The sequence below is a fragment of the Thermobia domestica genome, chromosome 9 (assembly GCF_964235325.1).
Source record: "Thermobia domestica chromosome 9, izTheDome1.hap1.1, whole genome shotgun sequence".
In the NCBI taxonomy this organism is placed as follows: domain Eukaryota; kingdom Metazoa; phylum Arthropoda; class Insecta; order Zygentoma; family Lepismatidae; genus Thermobia; species Thermobia domestica.
This window is the reverse complement of record NC_137462.1, coordinates 128,301,843-128,320,231: the sequence shown is the minus strand read 5'-3', so window position 1 is coordinate 128,320,231 and position 18,389 is coordinate 128,301,843.

Sequence of the window (18,389 nt, the reverse complement as noted above, 5' to 3'; positions counted from 1 at the left end):
GTATTAATCATATTTTATATAATTCAAATATACAAGATGTAGCCTTAGTAAAATAAAGAGATATTGTAGCAAAATATCCCGACGGTTCATACGATTGTAATGGTTAGAAGGATACCTGGTTCAATCCCAGGACATGTGAGTTTATGGTAGATTATAGTCGTGTTTGCTGGTTTTCACAGACTACTCCTTTTTTTTCACATGTTCATTCCATAAATTAATTCATAATCACGGGAGACCGGATGCTAGGCAAAATGCCTATTCTTTAATATTGAAGATATGATTAAAAATAACGTTTTAAAATTTATATTGGGGATTGTAGTTTCAATTTAATCTAATTTTATTTTGCCTATTTTGTCTATTTCGTCCCTTCCTGCCTATATAATTGCTTTGATTGTGTACTTTACAATGTCACTCAAAATACTGGATGTAATGAATGGAATAGTCGAATGAGCAAATGGGAAGAAACGGGAGAACTCCAAGGATATTCAAGTACATGGTGTTTATCCTTTACAAAACCCACTTGGCATGAGATGGGAACTTAGAGCTTGAGATAACTAACTTACATGAAATTTTACTTCCCGACTTGAATTAATTTCGCGTTCGCTTATTTCAAAAGAAGTCTTCTTTAATAGAATTTGCATTCAATTCAGGTCAACTGAGCTCAAGTTTGTACAGTCAGAAACAAAATTAAATATAGGTTGAAGCTATCATGTCTTATACCTCCAACCTATACTTAATATTGTTTCTTATTGTACACCTCCGACTATAACTCATCAGCAGTTGGTTAGCTATAATGTTGTGGAGGATACTGACTAAAAATTAGCAGGAACAATCTCATTAAAATTAACATTGACACAATGGGTACACTATTTTGCTTTCAAATTAAATGTATATATTACCACCATTAAAGGTATTCTGCTATTATTCGTATTGGCAGGTCACTTGCCCCAAATTGAAAAACTTCCATGCACCATGGTCTTCAGCTAATCTTTTCATTTCCATGTACAAAATTTGTGTTTTAATACCCTTCACCAACTTTAGCTTCTTTCACCTCTCCGTCTTTTTCCTGCTACTATACTTTCTAGCTCGTCACTCGTTATACAGTTCCTTTTCACCCAACATCTGAACCAGTTCCTCTTTCTCTTTCTTAATTTCAGTTGAAATTGTTCTTTTCTTTTCTACTATTTATAACATACTTCTTCATTCGTTTTCTGTTCGATCCATCTAATTCTCTTCATTCTTGATTCTTCCCCACATCAACATTTCGAAAGATTCCAATATTTTTCTATTGTTTTGTGTAATGTTCATGTTTCTGTCCCATACAGTACAATACTCAATTAAGTATACTGACCTGAAAATTTAAGAAACTAATCGTCGGCTTTTTCTCAGAAAAAGAGTTATTACAGTTATTAGGGTGGAACGAAAACTCAAATTTTTAAATTTTATTCCTAATAGTGCGGAAAAGTTGTCTTTTGATGTAAAAAAAAAAAAAAAAAAAAAAACGAAAAACAGAAAAATAAAATTTTAGGGTAATCGAAGTATGCTTTGAGGTACCTCATCTATTATATAAAAGAGAACGCACAAATCCTTTGTTACCTCATCACGCTAATACGGCTGAACCAATTTCTTTTATTTTTGGGGGGTTATTAGGATTTGGACCCTAGATGGTTTTTATCATATCACTTTAATTTTTAATTACCAGTGTCTTGAGATAATTGACCATTCAAGTGTCCATAACGTACAAATCCTTTGTTAGTTCATCATAGGTATAAAAATAAACGTATTTATATGCAACCCGCATGACCGTGTCACTCGGCGGGTTAACATAAATGACAGGCGATATAATGTTAACATTTACTGCAATCTACTATGGTTTTTATCATATCACTTGAAAGCGAAAACTTCCGGGGTGACCGTAGCGAAGCGGGGCGGGTTAACATAAATGACAGGCGATATAATGTTAACATTTACTGCAATCTTCTATGGTTTTTATCATATCACTTGAAAGCGAAAAAGTAAAAATTATCTAAGTAACAAAGTTTATTGCGTTCCGGGGTGACCGCAGCGAAGCGGGGTGAACGCTGCTAGTAGACAATAAAGTTTCTCAAATTTGACATTTCTTATTTCATTTCAGCCTCTTTCACTCTTCTTTTATTTGCACTATAAAAACATTGATAGTACTTGTTATTTCTTATTATTGAAGAAACAAACATTTTTTGGGGGAAGAAGGAGGAATAAGAAATAATAATTTTATTTTCGAATACAATAATTTTCCGTTTCAAGATATACTTTTTGCTCGTGTTTTTGGTTTATGATTTAAATATTTTCAACTTCATCATAAATTTAAATCGCTTCACCTCCCCCATCCCACAAGTTTGTTTCATCAATAAATAGATACAACAAATGCAATAAAGTCTTTTATAGTGCAAATAAAAGAGTGAAAGAGACTGAAATAGTACAAAAAAATTATGAAACGTTATCGTATTTGAGGAACCTCAAAGCATGCTCCTATTATGTACCCTAAACTTTTATTTTTGTCTTTTCCGCATCAAAAGGTAACTTTTCCACACTGTTAGAAATAAAATTTAAAAATTTGATTGTTTTCGTTCCGTCCTACTGTCCACTGGCGCAAATCCCGGGAAGGATAAGGGGATATGTACCCTCTAACCTTGGAACTGGGGACACTGTCCCACCAGTAATCCGATTTAAAATGTATTTTTGAAAAAAAAAATGTGATGATTTGTGTCCGATTGCCATAAAGGAAAGTGAGATGAAATTGACGTCCCTCCAGAATAAGCCTCGAGTCTGCTCGCCTCCCAATATTGAAGGCAACTCTGCTCCTCTGATCCTCCACAGGATTGTTTTTCAACTTCACAGTTATTTTGAGCATCGCTTAACAAAAAAAGAAAAAAGAAAAGAAAAAGAAAGAAACGGTCTTACTTGCCCCCCCCCCCCCCAATGTTGAAGACAGATTTGCGCCGCTGCTTCTGTCGTTTTGTAAGTTGGCAACATTGTCAGATTGTTTCTGAAATCTTCAATATTTTCCCCGCCTCTTTATCTTGTTGCGAGGAGAAAGTGAATGTAACATTGAATGTAATTTATTTCTGTATGTCCTCTTCCTTTACTCCAATATTATACGAGCACAAAATATAATGTCTCAATGGAGAAAGAAACAGTTCAACACCAAAAAAGAGAAGTACGCCTTTGTTAATACAGATTTTACAATGAGGAAATGTCTTTACGTTTTGTTTAATAATAGAGATGATGTAATTGATTGCCCTGTAGACATTGTCAATGTCCATACCATAACTAAGCAACTAATTTTCATATCTTTTGTTTTCCGGCTTTATGTCTTAACTCTTTCTTGTGTGGCCATTAATTTCGTTTCTCTATTTTGTAACACTGTTAAAACAGGAAATTAATTAATAATAAATAGCACCCATTAAGATACTTTTTACCGTGGCAATGTTATTTTTCTTTTAAACTGTCTCAAGCTTCTTACGCGTAATAGAAATATAATGTAACATGTAACTATTTTCTTTTCTCTCTCTCTCTCTCTCTCTCTCTCTCTCTCTTTTTTTTTTTTTTTTTTAAAGAAGAATACCCATTGGCGGAGATTTAGACTCATAGATATCGCAATTCTGTGAGAGAAGCAGATGTCATAGCTTGAAGGTAGCAAGTACAGATATCTGGGCCCGTATTGGGAACGGACTGATATAATAATAGGAATAAAAGAATGGGAGCTTCTGAAGGCAACAAAAGTTCTGTCATCTATAGTTAATGCACTCACGTTTGATGTGCGCAGTCAATTTTTAGAGGATTCACCGGAAGAATGTGGAAATTTGAACGTTTAAAGAAAGAGCAATTGAATCAAATCAAAATCACTCACTTGCTTTAATCAGCGTCTCCTTAGCGAAAACTGGATTGATCATGTTACCTTAATCTGAAAAATTTTATTCATGTTTTTTGACTTCTTAGCAAAGATAAGTACTTCATGTCTACGTAAATATTTGTTATGTGCTGTGCGTTTTACAATATTATTAGAGAAAGAGAAAATCCAAGAATAAACAAAGTATTGTTCACATTTTAAGATACATTTTATAGTGTCTAACTTAATTGTAGGAAACATAGAATGATGTACACTGTACAAACAGATAATTTTAAAATAAACAAAACATCAAATATCAAACGTAGACTGAAACGTTTATTAATACTGACTACCAAACGAGGCTCCGCATAGCGTGGTCGGTCCTAGGCCACTTCCTCTCCTAATCATTTTTTCCTCTCCTTCCCTCAGATAGTGTGATCTCCGAGTGACGTCATACTTCATACGTGACGGGCTAACATGGCCATGGATGCCGAAAGCCCAGAAATCTAATTCCTAATTTCTAATCTTGAATACACAAATGGGGAAAGCGGGCCTACAAGAGTGAAAACTTACATTTTTTAGTTTCTCAAAATTTCTTGATTGATAACTGCCTTACCTTTGCAGTTACGTTTTTATGAAGGCAGGACGGAAACTGGATAGTCAAAAGTCTACTGTATTTTTTAGAATGTTATGCTATTATGTATTATAATGTTGTTTATATTTATCGTAAATGAAATAACAACCTAACCGACTTCTCTTTTCAGCAGTGGTCTTTGCTAATGGCAGTTGGGCAGTTGCTCATTTTATTTGGCATTACTGATAAAGAAATCAGCTTCATTCTGTACATACCTGTTCTAAAACTAATAGGCCTATTGAACGAATTAGCATAGAAAGTAACCGAGTAGGATATGCCTAAGGTACACTGCCCTAACAGTACAAGATGTGCTAGGCATGTGCCATTTAGGTGTCCCAGCTACTTTTTAGGTACCCGACACTTGGCACATATGATATTCATGTGCTTAGTAGGAACTTCAGCTATCTACAGTTTTAGATACTTGTTACACCTAATTGATATTGCAACTATGTACCACAAATGTAGTATTTATATACCTGTCTCAGTTTCGCACTCTAACAGTCATTTGTTTTCATGTCGTCACTTGGGACATATATCTGTCATGTTCTTGGTACGTCCTTTAGGTACATATTGTTTCAGATACCCTAACAGCACAAGATGTGCTAGGCATTCGCCATTTAGATGTACTAAACTCATCTCCCACATTTGATGCATTTGTTGCTTCTTTTTCTAAGCGATTGTGTACTAGAAGCAATAAACGCATCGACTTTATTAGATGGCAACTGTCGCCGATCATTTGAAAGTGAATATGTAAGAACCATGAATTAAAAGTAAATAGACACTCGTCAATTTGTTATAAAATTTCATGGCGAGCAGATTTTATCTTATCCCAGACGGTTATAGTCGAATATATGCGGTTAAAGTAGCACTCTGATTAACCGAATGCAAAAGACCTCAATAATTTATCCCTCTAGAAGCGACGTTTTCTTCATCGCCTCCATGGTCAATTTGGAAGAGCACGCAGCTAGTAATCCAAAGGTTGGTTGTTCGCGCCCACCAAAGGGCAGCCCTACATTTCATTTACTTGTTTAAAGTATTTTTAGACTCACCATCATGTAAATACATTACGCATATAGGCGATATAACATATTTTGGGAAGTAATTTTGTGGTTCAGTGACACTTACGGCATGGTGAACATACCTAGAACATACTAGGCACGTTTCCCAGGTACATGTCAGGCATGTGCCTAGAGGCGGACATAGACTGTGACTATCACTTGCCATCCATATGATTTCTTTCTCAAAAGTAAATAAGGCACATACTGGACCCATTTCCATGTACCTGATTGAACATGATAGGAATATGCATGCAATGTAATTGTGCTGTTAGGGTGAGATACTGTAAATTATTATTCGAACAGATTACCTCATTAAAATCTCAAATGTCTGTGGTACGGATAATACAGAAAAAGAAAAGAAAGTTGAGAATGCTCCAAAAACATTGCCAGAACGAAATTAAAAAGAATGAACAGATGGTGCGGGAAGGATAACTGTGATTGTTCCTACATGTAAAAATAAATCTTTTTATCCGTACCTTCTTCTGTTTCTCGTCCCGAGATATGGCTCCTTAAATCTCCCGAAATTCGAACTTTTTGAGCCAATATCTGGTGAGCGGTGGCCACCGATTACTATTTGGTAGCAAAATGTTCACCATCCTCTTAGGTATTGATCAACGCTAATATGATCTCCCTCTTTGACTTACAGTTTCCGACATATGGCTCTCTAAATCTTTCGAAATCGGAACTGTTTTTTGGCCAATATCTCACGAAAAGTTCCATCACTTTCTTAGATAGTTTTTGATGCTCTACCAAATGAATGGCTCAAAATTGAAAAAAAGAAAAATAGCAAATAACAGACAGATGGACAGACAGACAAACATACATACATACATTCATACAGAGAGAGAGAGAGAGAGAGAGAGAGAGAGAGAGAGAGAGAGAGAGAGAGAGAGAATTCTGTAACGAACTTTTTAAGTACGTTTTTCTAAAAGAAAATAAGCGTCAGACAGTACCCATTATTTTCCCTAAATTGCTTCACAATTTGTTTCTGAAAATTCAGGAGAAAAAAGGTTTCAAATGATGAGTAAGCCGTACGTGATAGCCAACATAGAATTATAAAACAATAAGTCATTAATGACACTATAACTGCTTTCCTCAATGAATTACAGTATATTCTAGATATCTTGCCCTTGGCATTGAGAAAAAAAAAGAGGTTTCATAAAACAAGTATTTGTAAAATGCTAGTTTCACATCTATTAACTTAAACGACCGGGAGAATTCTGTTGAATAAGAAAAACCGCAAAATTTCATTTATGTGGTTGAGAACAGAAAACTCACGTTTTTACCCGATTTCTTTAAACATAAACTTTCCAGATCTTGATCTGAAACACACAAAGTATAAGGAGGAAAATGATAGATTTGAAAGCACGATAATAGCTATATTACTACGTAGTGCTTTTTTTTTTTTTTTTTGCCCTAGTATACATTAGTTATTCAAAGTTACAAATTTTAAAAGGTGTAAAGCAACAGCTTTGTGAATTAGAAGGTGTAAAATACTTTCGCCGCTCACCTAATGAGGAAATAGGAAGAGAAATTTCGAATTCTAGTTACTCCACGCACATATGTTTGCTTTTCTCAATTCAATTTCAGAAAGAAATAAAAAGAAAAAAGCAAAGAAATTACTACGAAAAGAAAAGCAAAGTGAATACCTCTCTTCTTTTCAATGTTAAGTTGTATAGCGTTCTTTAACTGCACTTGAAAGCACTTACACAACATGTTAAAGAAATACCTTTATTATCTTTTATGTTTATGTTTGGAAGCAAAATGTTTTCACATCTAGTAGCTAAAATGTATTTGCGCTACAATGTTTGTGTTATATAAGTACATTCAAATGTTTATATATATCATATATATAATGTGTGTATGTTTCGTAAATAAATGCTTATTTTTATATAAACTTACAAAATACACAGGTTCAATTTCATAAGTGAGTTGCACGTACAAAAAAATGGAAATTATAGATCCATTATTATCTTCTTTTCATTCTTTCCTTATAATTATGAAAGTTCAAAGTCGGTTAGTTTCTCGTGAGGCACAATCGCAACTGTTCTAAAATCGCACACTCCAAACAAGAGATTCTCAAACTATGAGTCTTGGCTCACTGATGAACTGCAAGGGAAGGTTTGATTATTATTTAAGTGTTTGCACAAAGTGAGGAGTCATAAATAAATCATCATCATCAACAACAACCATTATCTATTCACTGATAAGTGATTATTTAATTAATCAGCTTTTCTACGTTAGCCATTTTTTTTCATGTTACATACATTTTACGTCGTTGGAAATAACGCAAATTATGTGAGGCGTTATTCTATTGAGAAAAACAAGAATAATTGGTATACAGTACAGTTTTGACCTAGAACTGAGTATTATTACAGTGTTCTGAATCAACCACTCACGTATCTATAAAAGTTCCGTACATTCAAGAAGTAAGATATGAAAATCCCACGAGATGTAGTTAGGTGAATCAATTGCAAGTGAACCATTATGTAACATAGTACTGAACTACATTAAACAATTACTCTAAACATAATCCCTGTAGAAATTTTATTCACTTTTTTTTCTCATAACAGCATAAACCAGTTAATTCCAGGTCTGTTTGTTTGTTTATTAGAATCTATTTCTAGTAATGAAGTAATATGGGTCGTGGACTTATAGCTTAACTTGGAATCCGAACTACATGAGCTCTCAATGACATTCGAATTCGAGTTGAGTTGAGTTGATTTTAGTTTAGCGTCCCTTTCAGCAGCGAGGGTATATGAGACGTGGACCTACTGATTAACGTGGAATTCGAACCACATGAACTCCCGCCGGGAATCGAACCCGGGTCTCCCACGCCAAAGGCGCGTTCGCTAACCGTTTAGCCACGAGGGAGCTCAACATTCGAATCCAAGTTCACAGCACTAAAGACATGTGCACTAACCATATAGGGGCATGTTTCTTGTGAACCCACATTGTCAACGCATAACTCATAGCGTTGCTGATAAGTATAGTCTTCCTCTTAATATCTGTCTCGTTCTACAAACTAGAACATAATCACGCGGAGACATGAAGGATTGCCCAATGCTTCGAACCTGCTGTGCTGAAGATTGTCTTAAACAAACTTGTTGCCATGAGTACAGGCATTGTCTTATAAGAGTGTGGTACCTTTGGGAAACAAGTCGTGTCTCTTTGACTTACCGGTATGTCACAACCATGCAAATGTTTTAATTCAAACCATTCTTGATTGCTATTACCAACCTCTCTAAAATCTTGGCTTACGTCCTTCTATCATCCCCAAACCCAATTCAAAGGCAATGTTGCTAGTCTCTTTCCATTCAACACTTTATCCGTATCTTTTTTCTCAAGTAAATATTTTTACACTATTTGTGATGTATCCGGTAACGTGTACACTAGTGAACTTGCACTTCGGGAAACCTTTTTCATTCTCCCGTTGTATATTTTGTACTAGATTTCGGAAATTTTCAAGACAAATCAGATTTGAAGTTAACCTACTATTTCCCTTCATTTCTTTCGTAGCAAAACTGATAGCATTCGGTGCTAGAGATTAGGATTTACTTCTGGTGAGAGCTCAAGTGTTTTGCTGTATCTCACGATATGCTGTAAGTTCCCGTGTCGTATAGCCTCGGAACGTTAAAATTTAAATCAACCAATCAATTTACTATTTCTTCTTTCTTGCTCATTATTTTTGTAGATATATGAGATATGTACGTTACACTAAAGATTGTATGGAGAACTGAGAACCAGAAACTCAAAGGAAAGAGAGAAAATATATTGAGCTAATCATTAGAACAACTAAACATGCTGGGGTGAATCATAAAATTATGTGTAAGATAACACTTCAATACCACGTATTACTTGATTATTTAAAGAAGAAATCCATTGAAAGTTTTGCTTTCTTCATAAATTGATATTGGTTTCCTTTCCAAAAGTCAATAACACCTTAGACTTTCAAAAAAGAAATGGGAGCGTATTTCCTACTGAACTTCTTCATCACAGGCGCTGGTTTCTTTTGCTTGTATTCATCTGAATTGCTATTCTACAAATACTTTATAGAGAAAAACAAGAACAACTAATACAGATTCGCAAAGAAGAAAAATGTGCCATTTCTCTCCCTAAAACTCTATGGTTTAATTGAATTGCTGATTTCAGGAACGTTGTAAGTCAACCAGATGCCGAAAATGAGTTTACGTGGAGCTTTTATTCTTGAAGGATAGCTACACCATTGGGTTGTGATATGTCAGAAGTCATGCTAACAATTCGTTCAATATCGAGCTGCAACAAGTGTCCCTGAGTTGAGAAACGTCAGAAATCATTGGCTGACAGCATTATTGACAGTATTGACTTATGACGTTTCTCAAATCAGCGATTCAATTGAGAGATTTCTAACCAGTGTGGCCCTGGACGACATTCAGTGTTGTTATCATGTTTTGTGTCAACCATTATTTATTAAACATTCTAGCAATAGGAATAGGCCTATTTCCCGGTGGATAGAAAATTCCACGATATAAGCATTAGGTGAGCCAATGAGTAGTGGACCACTATTAAGCAATACTTATAAATGAAATCCCTCGATGGATCATGTACTTTGTCTCACAGCGACACAAACGTCAATAGCAGTAAGGCGTTCAAACGTTAATGGCAGTATAATAGGAGGCGGGGGGTGCTTCTTGTGAACCATATTGTCACTGCATTCTTTCTTAGGTTGCCCAATGGGTATGCTCCGCACAATACTCGATTGATATTCTGGATGTTGTCTTAAAACAGACCTGATTCTGTGCAATGGGGATTTACATTATAACAGTAGCATATTTAGGGGGCTTCCGGACTTAAGCCCCCCTCCGAAATGTTATTTGCTATATTAAAGTAAATGAAATATCTTGCAGAATTTTCACATTTCCAGGGCTAAAGTTGGCAAAGCCTCCTCCCCCGAAACAAAATCGTAAATACACCACTGATTATAATAAACAGTTATTTAGGTCAGTAAAAATATAAACTTTTGCTTTGGCTAACTTTCTTAAAGAGGAGTTAGTTCCCTCTTCATGCTAAATCTCATCGATTCAATTACCAGAAGTAAATTTCTATGTAGACAAAATCTCACTTATTTAAGATATTTGAACTTACTTCAAGGTACTTCCAGGGGTAAAAGAGGGGGAACGCGGGAGATGCCGTACTCCAACCTCCAAAAAAAAAAAAAAAAAATGTAGGCTATGACGTCAACCCACTTCCCAAAAAAATAACAATGGGCAAAGATAGGCAGGAGGACGGCGTGACGTCATGTTGCTACTTACCGTCCTCGTACCTTTTCAGATCCACTTTTAACCCTGGGTATTTCTATGTACATAATTTTAAAGAGTTCAGTTTTACCAAAACACATTTATATATTTGCCCTCTGCCTGTGTGTATCTATGCGTTCGAGAAACAAAAAAATCTCAACAACTACTTGACTAAATGCCATCAAAATAAAAGTGAAATGAAATTTTTCAGTTTAACATCCCACGACTATGGCGTTTATGCTAAGGAGGACAGTGATTACGGCAAATGAATGATGATGGAAGAATTGGTGGAATGAGAAGGTGAGAGGAAGCAGGAGTACCGATGGACACGATGTTGTCTACTACAAACTTACTTGACCGAGGGTAGAACTAGGGCCCCCATGCAGCAGAGGTAAGTGCTCTACCACTGAGCTACCATGCCCCCAGATCGCCATCAACTTTGGAAAAATATATGGAAGATCAAAAGTTAGAAATCAAGGTAATTGATGGAGGTGATATACGTACCAACAGTGGTAGAAATCAACTATTTCAGATTTTAACAGTGATTACCAGGGCCCGGATTTTGTTGACAAGACAACTTTTTTCTGTTACGTATAAGACAAGGCAAATTCTAATAAAAACGTTATCCATCAACTCTAGGTTCTAAAAATATATATTTTTAGGGTCAACTTTTGGTCACTTTTTGCCGTTTTGAAATTTCAGGTCATTTTTTAATATTTTAAGGTAAGGTCTCTTATGGTCTTTTTATTTATTTTTTTCTTCTACATAAGGAAATCTTTAAATGATCACGGTTTACAGTTGTGGAAAAGACGAAGTTGAATAATCTCTTTTCTTGCTTCCTGACTATTTGGGGTGGAAAAACTGCATTCTTAACAAGCTAATGAAAACTAAGCTGTAGCTGGTTAACGAAAGGTGGGGGTTGGTAGATGTCCAAACAGATAGTTTTGGGTTGTTGACCACAAAGGATGTGATCACATGAATAACTAAAAATGAATTAGAAGCCGTACAAAGATTTTAAACAGGGTTTTTATCTATTATTCTCGTGTAGTCTACACTTGCGAACTTTTATTGTTTAAGAGTGCTTCCTAGTTTGAACTCGGGAGTGAATTGACGCTTTCAATACTTACAATGCCGTACAATGGACTGATCAACGGACATAAATGATCAATAGACTGCAGAAACAAAACTTTTTGAATATGAGTGACAAACGTTAATTAAAATCCAATGGATATTTAAAAAATGTCAGTGTTTTACGAAATAAACATTTAAGAAAACGCAAGTTTTAGGTTAATTTTTTGTGAATTTTGGGGGCATTTTACAGAAATTTTAGTGTCATTTTATAGGTCACTTTCTAGAAAATTTTAGGTCAACAAGATCCGGGCCCTGGTGATTACCATAAAGCAGAAACGGTAATAGACAACGAGAAGTACTGTAGTTTCGTGACAATCGATTAAGCGTATCAATAATACATTTCGTCTCGATCCTTAACTCTGTACTAAAACCGGAAGTTATAGAAATCCACAACAACATCCGGTTTTAATATTGATTGACACAGCAAGAACGATAAGAGAACGTTTTTCTTATAATTTAGTGTTCTACGAATAAGTACCATTTTCTCCCACGTAATCCTCTATTCATACTGGAAATCAACCACTTCCATTTGATTGATTGATCGATATAGAGTAACAACTGTAGTAGGTAGCCATAACTGGTTTTCTGCAGTCAATTAAGCACCTCAAGAATACATTCAATTTCTACTCTAATTTTTGATCTAGCCCTACTAAAACCGGAAATGAAAGAAATTTATTACCACTTCTGATTTCGATATTAATTCTGAAAAATAGCACAACATACAAATCGAACTGCTTCACGTGGTGTACATGGGACATTGCTATTTGTTCTGATTTCTTTGCATGATTTTGGTGAAAATAATCCTTCATAGGTAGTAATTCTATGCTTCCACTATTTACACACAACATCAGAATTTCTTTGAAAGCTTTCAAAAGCGCATTTATGTAATATTATTTAATTAAAAATGTAAAGCCCTGAAACGTAATTAAAAATTATACATTTTCTTGTTTCTCCTTTCACAGTACACTAAGCTTTACGTTCGCCCACTAGCCTTTTAATTGGGTGAAATGTATTCAGTTCGTCAACTTCTATCACTATTATAACCAACTTACAACACCAAAATATTTTACTTCTTAATTCAAGGAGTTCTTCATCTGCTTCAGAATGTTGTTTCAATTCTGTAACTCCACTGGAAATTAAACTCAAGACAACGCTCTAATCATTCTCTGAATACTACACTGAAATAAGTAATAATAGTAATAACAACAATAATATTATTGTGCTGCCGCCAAAATGTCTTGAGCCGTGGCAAAAATGCGAACTAAAGCTCACACCCTCACACACCCACGCGTTGAGCCAATAAGGGTTGCTAAGCGAGAGAAAGCGAGTGGAATTCCTTCAGCCGATAGCAGCGCTTGCAACGGAAGATTAGGGATCAAGTCAATGTGGTATATCTTTAATAATAACAGAAATAATAAACACCTGTAAACAATGAAAAAAAGGATTACGGATTAGAAGTTCCAGTTTTGTTCGTTAGATGTCAGCTGCTGGAGGATGATTGCTGCCATCTAACGGCGCGACTTATAGCTTCTGGTACCTTTGTTTCAATGGTAGAAAACAGGATACGTACATCTACCATTAAAGTCGCCGTTACTAGTGAAGGAGTTAACGGATCGACTTCAGCCAAGATAATTACCCTTGCTAGTTATTTAATAAAACAGAATTCAAACAAACGTTACTTTCTTTTAAGGTATGGTTTGGAGTAACGGAGAGTTACCATTATCCGTTAAAATGTTAAGGGATTGATTCTATTAACTAATTCAACTGAGATAATTGCTCCTATTATCAACTGAGATAATTACTCGGATATTGCAAGAAACAGAATCCTAGAATTCCTTTTCATTCAAGAGTGATAGTTTGAAGTTAAAAAAAACGTGCTTCAACAACGTGTAAAAAGCGTGCGGACAAACGTGCTTCAACGTTATTCGTTAAAACGTTAACGGATTGACTCTATTAACGAACTCGGCCGAGATAAGTGATCTAGCTATCTATTGTCAAGAATAGAATTCAAAGATTTGCTTTCGTTTAAAAGTTATCGTTTGGAATAACAAACAGACGTAAGGAATCGTTACCATTAAACTTTTAATGGATTGACTCTATTAACGAAATTGGCAGGCATAATCGCCAGAGTTACCTATTGCAAGAAAACAGAATTGAAAAATTCTGTTTCATTCATTCCATATATTGCGATTCCATACATGTAAGCGTATTTTTAATTCTGTATTTTTGCAATAAATTTTTGTAGGCAATTATCTCGTCCGATTATGCTAACAGATTGATTCGTTAACTGATTAATGGATAAATGAGACTTTAACGGTGGTTTTTTTATAGACCATATCACATATATGTAAGTGAAGTTTAGCTATCTCTAGCCCATATTCCGTACATGCGAGGAAAAACGGATATCCACGACTTGAACAATGGCTTTCTATAGCCCATATTCCATATATGAGTGATTTTTCTTTTGCAACAGATATATGGAACAATTTTCTCTTATTAAAGAATAACGACGATTTTAATCGTGGCTATCTATAGCTCATGTCTCATCCATGTAAGCGAATTTTTGGAGTCTGTTTTTGCGCAATATAATCAGAGAAATTATGTAGGTGGAGTTGTTAATGGAGTGAACTCGTTAACTTACTAATTGATAACAGCGACTTCAGTGGTTTCTATCTATATCCCATGCCCCATTATCGTAAACGGATTTTTTTAAATTTTGTTTTTTTGCAACAGCTAAAGCGATTATTCTGTGTCGGTCATGTTTGTTAATGATACCAATTCGTTAACATCTTAACGTATAACAGTGACTAATTGTGGCTATCCACATCCCATACATGGAAATATTCATTTTCCTAATCAATGATCTCTCTTTTCCAATTAATGGTAATCTAGTGACAGTCAAAATCATATGTGTAACCCTAGACGGTAGCCACAAGTCATTTAAAACGGCTCTTGGATTTTATGAATTGAGGAATTTTGGACACAATCACTTACAGAGCAATATCTCAAAATGAAAGTGTTAATCATCTTTTTTATCAGCACTAGTAAGAATATTCTCTCCTGTGTGTCAATTGATTTGCATTGTAGCACTTCCTACATATTGAAAACATTAAACTAATAATAAGAAGTTAAAGACGAATAAAATTAATGTAACTAAATTTTAACATTGTGTGCCGCAGTTAGGACAAAAAAGGTATAAATTTTGTAATAATGCATCTTATTTATTTGATAAACATGTGCATGGTCTTCGTTACATACAAAACAAAAGAATATGTTAAATCTCAATATAGCCACCTGTGTCACTAACCAGCTTCTTCAAACGACCATGGAAATAATTGATACTTTTCAGAAGAAAAGTCTACTGAGATATTGGCAATAACCTCTTGAATGCGTGTCTCCAATTCAAGGATCAGGGGGTCGCAGTGGTTCCTGCCAGTTGTGCCTAATTCCTGTTCTGCCTAATGACCCTCCAGCACTTTGTAACGCATTTTTGATTTAATCTTATCTGTAGGCACAACAGGAATTCCTGTTCTGCCTAGCTCCTGTTCTGCCTAATTCACACAAAAAGGGATATTTAGATTCGAGGGAAATTTATTAGTACCTATTTCCCCTTGATTTTCAAATATCATTCAAGAACTCTAATAAAACTTCAAGGCACGAGTGAGAGTTAGTTAGATTGAACACGCGAGTGGAACGAATTGTTTCATGTGACCAAATACACCTGAAAATAATTTTTAGTATAACAAATGTACGGAAAGTGTCCGGTATAATGTAAAAAGCCCAACACCACAATTACGTTGAGTAAAATGATTGCACAATTTATTAGAGATAAATACTTCCAAATATTTACAAAGGAAACTTTAGAAGAACAAAGTTTGCTCTAGAATAACAAATTAAAATATCGGAAAGGAAATAAAGTTTTAACTTCTTAAAGTCACATATATATATCTTTTCAATTTGAGAGAGAACAAAACTTCGAAACTCTGAAACACACACTAAACCCATACACAACCTTCATTGTTATAAATATAAACTGTAAGCTACAGCGTCTACATAGGAAATCAAATTCAATTGACCCACTCTAATCTACTTTGCAAGGACTTGATTCTCTGCTGAATACGCTTATATTTTAGTTTCCGTTCTCTTGGTTTCTTCCCAACTTCTAGAAGCATCATTGATCTTTCATTTTCGTTCTGCTCTTGCTGTAAAAGCTGGACAAGGTTAAACATATTCGGATGTTCCTTTGTCAGCCTTTTATTAAACTTCGAATACCAGCCCTCCACTATATTGGTTCTCCTTTCTTCTCCGTTGTCAGAATGGTTCCATAATTCACTAGAAAACATTTAAGAGAGCATTAGTATTGAAAAACACTAAGCAAACAAATTATAACGTTTACGAATAGATAATTGTCTGGGATATCTGTTGAAGTTTCAACGAAAAGCGCATCAAGTTTCCTGCCAAAATGTATGAAATTCAGCGTGCAGTAAACAGACTGAAGGTTCTAACACAGGCTACAAAATCGCAACAGTCAAAGTGGGAGGAGACAGAAGTACAAAAAAAATCTCTTCACACTGAAATGTATCGACATAGGGAGCTCAGATATTTGAATATCCATAATTATTACATTTACACAGCTAACCATTACTTCAGCCTTTAATAACATATGAAATGTACGTAAATTACATATGAATTACTGTAATTAATTTGCGGGCTTTTGACAATGGTGTCAGTGTCACTTTATTCAGTGACAATCAGAGCCATTTTCGAAAACTATATGTTGAAGGAAACACTGGAATTGATCAACATAAGCAAATACTTTTGTCTCTTGTTTGTTTATTGTAATTTTGGACCAATACACTAAACCCAAATAGATAATGAGGGGAAAAATTGCAATATTAAATTACATATGTTTTATATAATTCGTAAGAAAAAGTAAATCTATCTATACAGTACTTACGGTGTGAACTTGGCGTCTGTATCGTTCAATCACGTTTCAATCAAATAATCGTGAAAATCGTCTCGATTCGGCACTTCTGGTGCATCTTCTTGTATATGTAAGTACATATCACCAATTTTATCAATGGGTACAAGTGGTAAAGCACTAGCTCGTCGTATCCACCTTCTAACTTGCATATTTTGACGGTACAATGAAGACAAATCCAGTGACTAAACTTCTTCTAAAGTTTCCTTTGTAAATATTTGGAAATATTTATCTCTAATAAATTGTGTAATCATTTTACTCAACGTAATTGTGGTGTTGGGCTTTTTACATTATACTGGACACTTTCCGTACATTTGTTATACTAAAAATTATTTTCAGGTGTATTTGGTCACATGAAACAATTCGTTCCACTCGCGTGTTCAATCTAACTAACTAACTCTCACTCGTGCCTTGAAGTTTTATTAGAGTTCTTGAATGATATTTGAAAATCAAGGGGAAATAGATACTAAGGTGCGTTGCAAAATGATAAGAACGGTACAAGATATCGTCATATTATGTGATCGGAAAGGAAACGGAAAATGGAAGTGCGGGTGAATGACACAGTGTCGTATTTACGTTACGCGATAACAGGTATTGTAGAAATAGACGCATATAGACGACATGGCAAAACGAAAATAAAAAAACAGCCTAAGAGAAGTGTTGCAAAATGATACGAACGCAGACAAGTTTAGCGTAACAACACATAGCTAGGGCGCTGCTACGAACATAGATTGCGCTGGACGACAAGGCGAGATGTATAACAGACTAGTGATAGAAGTGTAAGGTAGTGTACTACATTGAGGACGTCTGGGTGAGGTGGTGAATAAGAGAAGCATAATGGGACGTGGCAAAGTACAGTATTGTCTGAGTGCGAAAAGGGACAAATAGTGGCATATAAAGAAGAAGGTGTATCTGTTCATGAAATTGCACGTCGAATTGGGCGGAGTGCTTGTGTCGTGAACAATTTTCTTAAACTTGGGATGCGGTATGGAGTAAAGAAATCATCAGGTAGGCCGCGTAAACTAACGCCACAACAGGAACGATAGGTTGTTCGAAAGCTAAGTTGCTGTGGAATATCCTTTACACAGTTGGCACGAGACCATAATATTCGTGTACATGAATCTACCTTATCACGAGCTGTGAAACGCTGCAATTATTACCGATATAAGAAGTGCAAGCGACAGCCACGACTCACCGCTCAGCACAAGGAGCGACGGGTGAATTGGGCCAAAACACATGTGACCTGGAAGCAGCACTGGCGTCGTGTCATCTTCAGTGATGAAAAGAAATTTAATTTCGATGGTCCCGATGACTGGCGATACTATTGGCACGATTTGCGGAAGGAGGAACAGATGTTCTTTAAGCGACAGCAAGGAGGGCTGTCGGTAATGCTGTGGGGGGGGGGGGCTTTGGTTATTATGGTACAACAAACCTTGCATTT